Genomic DNA, 11897 nt, shown 5'->3' with positions numbered 1-11897 from the left:
TGAATAAGAACCCCCAAAAAATGTGTTATTCACTTTCCAGATTTAGCACATTCCTGGAATTTTAAACTCATTTTTGTGGACTGTTGCCCAGGTGAGGGGAGGCTTAGCCAAACCGGGAGTGGTTTTGAGCAGCATCCCCCAGGGAATCAGTGCCCAAATTTGGCGTGCTTGTATCCTGAACATTCCTGACACTCCTGGCTGAGAAATTCAGCTTGCCTGAGTTTGGGTACCCCAAGGATTTTACATGCAGCAGAGAACTGCTGAATTAAACTAAGTGTTGGAAGACATTGCAGTTTTAATCATTAAGTTAGTTCCCTGCTTCAGTGAACTTAAAAGCTGGCATATGCTTGGGAATGTTTCTGCTTCCAAACGCACAGCATGTGCATTTTTCAGATGTTTGACCTTGATCTTGTGACCTTTCCTCTAAAATCCTGAGAGTGCTGGGAACACTCACAGCTGAGTGATGGGAGCAAAACTAGACAGACAGCAATTCTTTTTTTCTTCTCTCTCTCTCTTTTTCTTTTTTTTTTCTTTGCTTAAATCTTAGGTTACTCTGTTTTAGACTAGACCCCTAGTCTAAATAACTTCCCCTTCAATTATTAATTTTATTTTAATCTATCATTTTGGTATGAGTTTACATTTAGAATTGATACCACTAAAGCCTAAAACTAGTAAAGCTATGTGATCCACCTGCTAAGGCAAGCTGGCATTTATGACACCGCTCTCCAGATAACCTTCTCTAGGTTAATGTTTTCCAATTTTTTGATTGCTGTTCAGAATAAGAAATGCATTTTGTTTTACCACCACATATACACACATAAACATGTATATAAATAATTGAAACAACAGTTTCAAGAAACCATATTTATCCTTTCTTCATATCATGCACTATGCCTTGGGTTATGGCCCACAGCCAAATTTATTTCTTAACCTTTCCCTGTATTACCTACAAGCTAAAAATGGTTTTATGTTTTTCAGTGGTTCAAAAACAAACAAACAAAATATACTGAGACATATTTACAATATGTCATGTGCTCTTCTAAGTCTTTGCATTTATTAACTTGTTAAATCTCTGGTGGTTAACATATTTTGAGGGAGTGCTCAGTGTGTAGGATGCTTTGGTAAATGCTTTCAGTGATGCACTTACTTAATCCTCTCTACCTTATGAGGCAGGGAGTATTAGCAGTCCCACTTAATAGATGAGGAAACAGATGCTATGTGACTTGCCCAGGATCACACACCTAGGAATTGGCAGTTGGGATTTAATCTTAGGTTTCTCTGCTTCCAGACTTTTGATTCTTAATGCTATTGATGTCTGCAGCTTCGTGACCACAGCTTAACACATAATATGGGCCCAATGCATATTTGAAGAATGAGTGAATACATGTATGAATGAATGAAGGATGCAGAGATAGAATGATGGTATCCCATAAATCCTGACCAACTATGGGAACACAGATAAATTAGGTGATTGGTTGGTGCTTTAAAAAGCAAACAAACAAACAAAGTAAATCCCTCACTTATTGAGTGCTAAATACTGCATTTAAGTGCTTTCAATACATTTTTTCAGTGGACCCTCATAATGACACTATGAGGTAGATGCTATCCCTATTTCGCAGAAGAGACTGAGGTTCAGAGAGGTTAAATACCTTGCCTAAGATGACACGACCAGTATATTTAGACCTGGTGTGACTAAGACAGACGATGTTCTTAATTACTGTGCTATGTACCACCATTTATTCATTTCTAATGTCACTGTAATACTATCTACCCCCATGATTTTGTAAGCAGAATAGACAATGTATCAGAACGTTCATCAATAACTATAGTATTTTCCAATGACATATTTCTCTATCAAAAAGTTAAGAACTCAAGGTGGAAGAAGTAGAGGAAGCAGAGAAATGTCTTCCAGTACATTTGATACGGAGATTGTGTTATTAAAATGTTGTTATATAATTTTTGCAAATGTTCTATAAATCTAAAATTCTAGATTATTTATTATTATTTATTCTAGAATTAATTTTTTTTAAAGAACAGTATTAAACACATGAAAAAAAAAATGTTTAACTTCATTAGCCATTAGAGAAATGCAAACCAAAACCCCAGTGAGATACTACTATACCTCCACTAGGATGGGTACAATTTTTTTTTTCATGGAAGATAACAAATGTTGGTGTAGATGCGAAGAAATTAGAACACTTACGCATTGCTGCTGGAACTGTAAAACGATGCAGACACTGTGCAAAACAGTTTAATGGTTCTTCAATAAGTTAAACATAGAATTACTATACCACCCAGCAATTTAGTTCCTAGGTATATATATCCAAAAGAATTGAACACAGGTGTACAAACAAAAACTTGTACATGAATGTTCATAGCAGCAATTTTCACAATAGCCAAAGATGGAAATAACCCAAAAGTCCATCAAAAAAATTAATGTATGAAGAAAATGTGGCTATCCATACAATGGAAAAATTTTCAGCTGTAAAAAGGAACAAAGGACTGATATCCACTATAAATAGAAGAACCTTGAAAACATGATGTCAAGCGAAAGAAAACAAATACAAAAGACCACATAGTGTGTGATTCCATTTATCTGAAATGTCCAGAACAGGCAAATTCATACAGATAAGAAATAAATTGGTGGTTATCAGGAATTGTGGGGAGGCAGGAGGAAGAGTGCTGGTTAATGGTTATGGGATTTCCTTTTGGGGTGATGAAAACGTTCTGGAACTAAATAAAGGTGATGGTTGCACAACACTGTGAATATACTAAATGCTACTGAATTGTGTACTTTAAAATGGTTAAAATAGGGAATTCCCTGGCAGTCTAGGGTTTAGGACTTGGTGCTTTCACTGCAGTGGCCCCGTTCAAGCCGGGAGGCCAGAAAAAAAAAAAGGTTAAAATAGCAAACTTTATGTTATGTGAATTTTACCTAAATTTAAAAACTCACTCTGACACCATTTTAAAAAGGTAGCATACTAAAATAATATAGAATGTGCTGGGATATACGATACAACTTACAAAGGAAAAAATTTAAATATTATGTGAAATACCAGGACTCAGTACAGCATCCTGATCTAGAGTATGGACTTTCAAAACTGGCAGCTCTAGAATCAAAGCCCTGTGCTGTCACATAATGACTAGTTATCCTTAGGTAAGTTTTATAACCTGTATGAGACTCGCTGTCCTCATTCATCAACTGTGTGTAATTGCTGTTAGTTATAATGTAATACTTTTTATATAAGTTGTCACTTAGCCTAAATATGATGATGAAGATTAATATATACTTTGATCTTTTTTTCCTTTGTATATATGTGAATTGAGTGTTGCTTGTCTTCCTAATGATCATTTCATTAAAAGCAAAGGGTTTAGGGAGATAACCATCATAGTTTTATCCCCATATGTGTCTTTCTACAGCCCAGGAAAAGTATCCTGTGAACAGATCTTTAAAGTAGCTTCCAGGGACTTCCCTGGCGGTCCAGTGGTTAGGACTCCGCACTTCCACTGCAGGGGTTGCGGGTTCCATCCCTGGTCAGGGAACTAAGATCCCACATGCCGTGTGGTACGGCCAAAAAAAAAAAAAAAAGTAGCTTCCAAAGGAGTCTAGCAATTCACTATAACTATTATGTGAGGTTATATTGAAATTTAGGCTAAATTGCTTTAGTAAAATTTCTAGGCTGCTCCCAACCTGTTACTAAGGAAGAATGGTCGTGGAATATGGGAGTTGACAGGAAAGACTTTATAAGAAAAAAGATACCTATTTTTCCTTCCCTTCCCCTTGAGGATAACTAAGCTGTTCCCATGAATATGAAGACTGCTTATTTCTTCTTGAATTTGCATATGGCATCCTCCCAGGTAATTTATGGAACAAATCCTGGCACAGCTCCAGAAGAAACCATATAGCCCCTTTAGTATCATTAGTAACCAAAAGGCCAAACGTTTAAAGAGGCAGAGGAAATCCATCTCCCAAAGGTTCAGACCCAGCACTCTCTGCTCTATACCCTATACAGTTACTCCACCCACACAACTCAGCCTTTCGTAAGAGAAAGAAACTTCTAGAACCCTGCCCTCTAACCTCTGTTCCTCATCTTCTGGAGCCCTCCTGGGAGTTGAGGAATGCGGGGAAAATAGCTGCAGGGTTTGGCTTCCAGTTGGTCAACCCTGACACTAATTGCTCTCTGGGAGATTTTCAATCTTTGTTCTTGGCAAGAAACTGCAGGACAACAAAAGCTGCCAGCTGAGTGACTATATGAAGAGCAGGGAGGTGGGTCTGATAGGTATGTGGGAAGGGAAGGGTTTAACACTTTCCACTCCTGCTCAAGCATTCTAGTCTTACCAACAACTGTAACAAAGTTTCACTGACCTACAGGCATACCTGTTTTCTTGCATTTTGAAGATACTGTATTTTCATAAACTGAAGGTTTGTGGTAACCCTGCCTTGAGCAAGTCTATCTGCACCATTTTTCCATCAGCATTTGCTTACTCCAGTTCTCTGTGTCACATTTTGGTAATTCTCACAATATTTCAAACTTTTTCATTATGATTTTATTTGATATGGTGATCTGTGATCTTTGATGTTACTATTGTAATTGTTTTGGGGGGGCCACAAACCATGCCCAAGTAAGAGGTAACTTATCTGATAAATGTTGTGTGTGTTCTGACTGCTCTACCAACCTGCTGTTCCCCGTCGCTCTCCCTCTCCTCAGGCCTCCCTCTTCCCTGAGACAAAACAATATTGAAATTAGGCCAGTTAATAATCCTACAATGGCCTCTAAGCATCCAAATGAAAGGAAGAGTCACATGTCTCTCATTTTAAGTCAACACTAGAAATGATGAAGCTTAGTGAGGAAGGCAAGTCAAAAGCATAGATAGGCCAAAAGTCAGGCCCCTTGCACCAAACAGTTAGCCAAGTTGTGAACACAGAGGAAACGTTCTTGAAGAATATTACAAGCGCTGCTCCAGTGAACCCATAAATGATAAGAAAGTGAAACAGCCTTACTGCTGATATGGAGAAAGTGTTAGTGTTGTGGATAGAAGATCAAACCAGCCACAACATTCCCTTAAGCCAAAGCCTAATCTAGAGCCAGGTCCTAACTCTCTTCTATTTTATGAAGGCTAAGAGAAGTGAGGAAGCTTCAGAACAAGAGTTTGAAGCTATCAGAGGTTGGTTCACAAGGCTTAAGGGAAGAAGCCATCTCTGTAACATAAAAGTGCAGGGTGAAGCAGCAAGTGCTGATGTATAAGCTACAGCAAGGTATCCAGAATATCTAGCTAAGATAATTTATGAAGGTGGCTATACTGAACAATAGATTTTCAGTGTCGATAAAACAACTTTCCCTTGGAAGAAGATGCCATCTAGGATTTCCATAGCTAGAGAGGAGAAGTCAATATCTGGCTTCAAAGCTTCAAAGGACAGGCTGACTCTCTTGTTATGGCTAAAGCAGCTGGTGATTTGCCATTGAAGCCAATGCTCATTTACCATTCTGAGAATCCTAGGGCCCTTAAGAATTATGCTAAATCTACTCTGACTGTGTTCCATCAATGCAACAACAAAGCCTGGATGACAGCTATCACATCTGTTTACAACATGGTTAACTGAATATTTTAAGCCCACTGTTGAGAACTACTCCTCAGAAAAAAAAGATTCCTTTCAAAATATTACTGCTCATTGACAGTGCACCTGGTCACCCAAGAGCTCTGATGGAGATGTACAACAAGATTAATGTTGTTTTCATGCCTGCTAACATAGCATCCATTCTGCAGCTCATGGATCAAGGAGTCATTTTTACTTTCAAATCTTACTATTTAGGAAATATATTTCATAAGGCTATAGCTGCCATAGATAGTGATTCCTCTGATGGATCTGGGCAAAATAAATCGAAAACCTTCTGGAAAGGATTCACCATTCTGATGCCATTAAGAACATTCAAGCTTCATAGGAAGAGGTCAATATATATATATATATATTTTTTGTGTGCAGTACACGGGCCTCTCACTGTTGTGGCCTCTCCCGTTGCAGAGCACAGGCTCCAGACGCGCAGGCCCAGCGGCCATGGCTCACGGGCCCAGCCGCTCCGTGGCATGTGGGATCTTCCCGGACCGGGGCACGAACCCACGTCCCCTGCATCGGCAGGCGGACTCCCAACCACTGCGCCACCAGGGAAGCCCGAGGTCAATATTAATAGAAGTCAAATATCAATATTAACAGGAGTTTGGAAGAAGTCTATTCCAACCCTCATGTATGACTTTGAGGGGTCCAAAACTTCAGTGAAGGAAGTTACCACAGCTCTGGTGGAAATAGCAAGAGAACTAGAATTAGAAGTAGAGCCTGAAGATGTGACTGAATTGCTGCAGTCTCAGGATAAGACTTGAATGGATGAGGAGTTGCTTCTTATGCACAGAAAATGGTTTCTTGAGATGGAATCTACTCCTGGAGGAGATGCTGTGAGGATTATCAAAATGACAACAAAGGATTTAGAACATGACATAAACTTAATTGATAAAGCAGCAGCAGGATTTGAGAAGGTTGGCTCCAACTTGAAGTTCTACTGTGGCTATCAAACAGCATTGCACGTTACAGAGAAATCATTTGGTAAAGTAAGAGTCAATTGGTGTGGCAAATTTCATTGTTGTCTTATTTTAAGACATTGCCACAGGACTTCCCTGGTGGTGCAGTGGTTAAGAACCCACCTGCCAGTGCAGGGGACACAGGTTCGAGCCCTGGTCCGGGAAGATCCCACATGCCACGGAGCAACTAAGCCCGTGCGCCACAACTACTGAGCCTGCACTCTAGAGCCCATGAGCCACAACTACTGAGCCCGTGTGCCGCAACTACTGGAGCCCACACACCTAGAGCCCAGGCTCTGCAACAAGAGAAGCCACCGCAATGAGAAGCCTGCACACCGCAACGAAGAGTAGCCCCCACTCACCACAACTAGAGAAAGCCTGCATGCAGCAACGAAGACCCAGTGCAGCCAAAAATACATAAATGAATAAATAAATTTATTTTAAAAAAAGACATTGTCACAGCCACCCCAGCCTTCAGCAACCACCACCCCAATCAGCCAACAGCCATCGACATGAAGGCAAGTCCCTCCACCAGCAAAAAAGCTCAGGTGATGGTTAGCAATTTTTAGCAATGAAGTATTTTTTAATTAAGATAAATACATTGTTCTTTTAGACATAATGCTATTGCACACTTAATGGACTATGGTATAGTATAAACATAATTTTGGCATTAGGAAGCCAAAAATTCCTTGCAAATTGGTTTATTGCGATGTTCACTTTATTGCAATGGTCTGGAACCGAACCCGCAGTGTCTCTGAGGTATGCCTATATTGGCTTAATGTAATCAAAATGGCTGAAACCCCTTTTTTATTCTATATACCTTATATGACTTACAAGGAGGTTAAATGTTCTGCATTTGTTTGAGCAGCACCTATACTTCTTCATACAGGCACTTATTCACTCAAAAATATTTACTGAGTGCCTACTATGTGATGACAATTTTCTAAGCACTAGGCACTGATTCAGCCATTCATTCAATAAATATTTACTGAGCACCTAATGTGTACCAGACAGGTGAGCTTCCAAGGAAAATGTAGTCAACGAAATGAACAAAAGCTCTATTCTCATGGAGCTTCCATTTTAGTGGAACAATACAAAAATGAAGAAAATAGAGTCTTTGAATAGTAGAGGTGCTCTGCAGGGCAAGATAAAGGGAATTGTGATGCCCTGAGTTGGGACTGTTATTTTGTGTAAAGGAGTCAGGGAAGGCCTCATGGCTAAGTTCATATCTGAGCAGAAACCTGAAGGAAGTCAGAGAGTAGACCATGTGGCCATCTGGGAGACAGTGTTCCAGGTGGAGGGAACAGCACGGGCAAAGGTCCTGGGGTGGAGCATGCTTGGTATGGCATGAAAATACAAAGGTGAAAACACTAGACACTGGTTTTACCTTCTTGGAACATAGAGTCTGGTTGTGGAGGCAGAGAGTAATCAAATACCTCCCAAATAGGTGTCTAATTCTGAAGAGCCCATGTGCCAAGAGGGAAACACAGATGGGGCTGGAAGATCCTAGAAAAATAGCTGATCGAATCTCAGGGAAGAATTCCCTTAGGAAGTGTAGTTTAAACTGAAATTCAAAGAAGAAAGCAAGGTTAACCTGGTGAAGGGGAAGGAGGTGGTAGGGTATTAGGGAGGCTATTTCCTGTACAGGGAATAGTGTGTGATCGAGTGTGTGTGTTCAGAGGGGTGGATGGGATCAGGGCTGGTTCTAGGCCATAAAAGATCCAGGCATCTGCCTTGCAGAGAATGAGGGGGAAAGCATCCTTGATAAGCAGGAGGGTATGAGCAAGGGACGAATCGCACAGGGTTTCTGCAGTTTGTAATTACTTAACTGTTTAAATGAGTATGTTTACTGTCTGCCTTCCCTGCTGGAGCAAGTTCCAGGGGGCTAGGACCCTGTCTCCTTTCACTACTGTATCCTCAGCTCCAACCCCAGGTGTGGCCCCCTGCAAGGGCACAGTTTGTATTTGTGGGCTCCGTGGCTGGCTAATATCTCCAGCAATCTCACAGCCAGCTGAGAGCCTCAGTGGTAGCAAGCAGCTCGCATTTTGTGAGTAGTTGGCTCTGCCAGATTCTGGGTTCAGAAAAGGCCAGCAAACTCGGCAGTATTCAAAGCTGAGGTTTATGTTTCAGAATCATAGATAAAAGCCGACTGTGACCATGGAGATCTCCTCCCACGGAGAAGCAGAGTCCAAATGGCACTGTTCTCCCTTCGTCATACTAAGATGACGTTTTCATCTTGACTTGGTGGTAGTGTACTTCTAGGATGGGTGCTCATTGCATAGTATTAAAGAGTCAAACTGTCAGATGAGAAAACAATATTGTTTTTTTGATTTCAAGAACGTGTGATGTTATCTATGATGTTGCCCAGGCAGTAGACTGATTGCCAAGGCATCTTCACTGTGAGGGAAAAAAAAAAAAAAAAAGGAGGAGGTGTATAGCATAACTCTGGGACAAAGTGCAGAGATTTAGCCAAGCCCTCATTTCTGCACAGCTGAAGATCAGGGCTTCCCTGGTGGTGCAGTGGTTGAGAGTCCGCTTGCCGATGCAGGGGACACGGATTCGTGCCCCCGTGCGGGAGCATCCCACATGCCGCGGAGCGGCTGGACCCGTGAGCCATGGCCGCTGAGCCTGCGCGTCCGGAGCCTGTGCTCCGCAACGGGAGAGACCACAACAGTGAGAGGCCCGCGTACCGCAAAAAAAAAAAAAAAGCTGAAGATCAACTTTTGGGGGACAATTCCTGGAATTTCCTGTCAGCCTCCACTCCCCGGTTCTTCCTTCCCAACAGCTGTTATCTTACATTTGAGGCCGCCTGTGGTACCAGGGAAGTGAATTCTACCCTCCCCACGGTAGGAGCAGGGAAGCCAGGTGCAGCCCATTCTGTTCACCTGGCCACAGTCACAGATGCCGGGCTGCACGTGGGAATTAGACCGGTTCCTAGAGCGAACCTCGGGCGCTGCGCTTGGAATGCTGGGACAGAGGCTTCCTTTATCCTGGGCTGCGTGGTAGCGGCAGCACCTGGAACAGCAGTGGTGATTTTTGCCACCAATAGACTATGCCACCCTGGGGCCAGTGCTAGTTCAGAGGAGGCCAGATTGGGAGAATTGAATGGAGAGAGCGGTGAAGCCCCCCAAAATGGTGAACCTCAGAATCAAATTGCACCAGAATCCTGCCATGTTTCTGGACTCGTCCATGAAGTAAGTCCATACATTCTGTTTATTATTGAAATTGAGACTTCTGTGTTTGGTGGCCAAATCATCCTAGATGGCAAGGGTAATAGAAATGAAGAAACAATTTTCTGTCCTCTAAAAATATAGTAGCATGTACAGGAAATCAGAATGCAAGTGTAATTGCTGCAAGATCCATATTCTCCTAATGTTCTTTAAGTGAAATCTTCCAAGAGTTAACGCCTTAAGTATGTTAATGACTTTTTTTTTTTTTTTTTTTTTTTTTTTTTTTGCGGTACGCGGGCCTCTCACTGCTGTGGCCTCTCCCGTTGCGGAGCACAGGCTCCGGACGCGCAGGCTCAACGGCCATGGCTCACGGGCCCAGCCGCTCCGCGGCATGTGGGATCTTCCTAGACCGGGGCACGAAGCCGTGTCCCCTGCATCGGCAGGCGGACTCTCAACCACTGAGCCACCAGGAAAGCCCATTAATGACATTTTGAATAAGTAAAAATACATGTTTTCTTAAAAATGACAACAGTATGAAGGGGTAGACAACGAGAAGGGCGTCTCCATCTCATTCTTCTCAGTTCTCTTCCCCAAAGGCACCATTTAAATTCCTTTATAGGCTTCTTATGTGTACTTCTTAAGATAGTCTGTACATAGATCTCCCTTTTAATTTACACAAATGCTGCTATATGCTGTCAGCATCTTGCTTTTTTTGCTCACAAATATATCTCAGAGGTTGTTCCATATCAGAAAAGATATAAGCTGCTTCCTTATTTTTTTTTTTTTGCTTCCTTATTTTTTATTTCAATTGAAATATAGTTGATGGGCAATATTACGTTTCAGATTTTTTTTTTTTTAATGAAAAAGCTGCTTCTTCAATATGGCTACGAGGCTAGGAATTTTTCATTCTTCATTTCACTGCTACCTGCAAACAAGGGTGAGTAAATTAGTTTGTTTAATCAGTGAAATGAAACAATGGTAGCAAATACCTTTCATACACTAATGAGGAAATTCATTTAAAATTATGAAACAGCGGGCTTCCCTGGTGGCGCCGTGGTTGGGAGTCCGCCTGCCGAAGCAGCGGACGCGGGTTCGTGCCCCGGTCCGGGGGGATCCCACGTGCCACGGAGCGGCTGGGCCCGTGAGCCATGGCCGCTGAGCCTGCGCGTCCGAAGCCTGTGCTCAGCAACAGGAGAGGCCGCAGCGGTGAGCGGCCCGCGTACCGCAAAAAAAAAGAAAAATTATGAAACAGCTCCAAACTGTTCCGTTTTTTGGTTCTGTGATTTATTTAACCAAGCTCCTGTAGAGAGTCATTTAGGCTGTAACCTTTAGCTACTTTACACAAAGCTGCAACAAATGTTATGTATGCTTCTTTGTTTGAAAGCTGTATAAAATGTTCTCAACAACAGTCAATATAAATATAGTCTGTTCAATCAAAAGTTATAAACCTGAGACTGAATACAAGAATTCAAAAATTGTTTTTTGTTGACTTTTTGTGTGTGTTAACCTTCCCCCCCCCGCAACAAATAGATGGATTCCTTTTTTAAAAAAATTGAATTATAGGGGCTTCCCTGGTGGTGCAGTGGTTAGGATTCCGCCTGCCAATGCAGGGGACATGGGTTCGAGCCCTGGTCTAGGAGGATCCCACGTGCCACGGAGCAGCTAAGCCCGTGCGCCATTACTGAGCCTGCGCTCTAGAGCCCGCAAACCACAACTACTGAAGCCGGCTTGCCTAAAGCCCGTGCTCCGCAACGGGAGAGGCCACCGCAGTGAGAGGCCCGTGCACCAGAACGAAGGGTGGCCTCAACTTGATGCAGCTAGAGGGGCCCCGCACACAGCAGCAAAGACCCAGCACAGCCAAAGATAAATGTTTTAAAAAATTGAATTATAGTTGATTTACAATATAATGATAGTTTCAGGTGTACAGCAAAGTAATTCAGTTATATATATATATATATATATATTTGATTCTTTTCCATTATATTGATGTTATTACAAGATATTAAATACAGTTCCCTGTGCTGTACAGTAAATCCTTGTTGTTTATTTTATATGTAGTAGTGTGTATCTGCCAATCCCATACTCCCAATTTATCTCCCCACTGCTTTCCCCTTTGGTTATCATAAGGCTGTTTTCTATGTCTATGAGTTTGTTTCT

This window comes from Hyperoodon ampullatus, assembly GCF_949752795.1.
Source record: "Hyperoodon ampullatus genome assembly, chromosome: 10".
In the NCBI taxonomy this organism is placed as follows: domain Eukaryota; kingdom Metazoa; phylum Chordata; class Mammalia; order Artiodactyla; family Ziphiidae; genus Hyperoodon; species Hyperoodon ampullatus.
The sequence above is the reverse complement of the archived record's forward strand: the minus strand, read 5'-3'. Positions refer to the sequence as shown.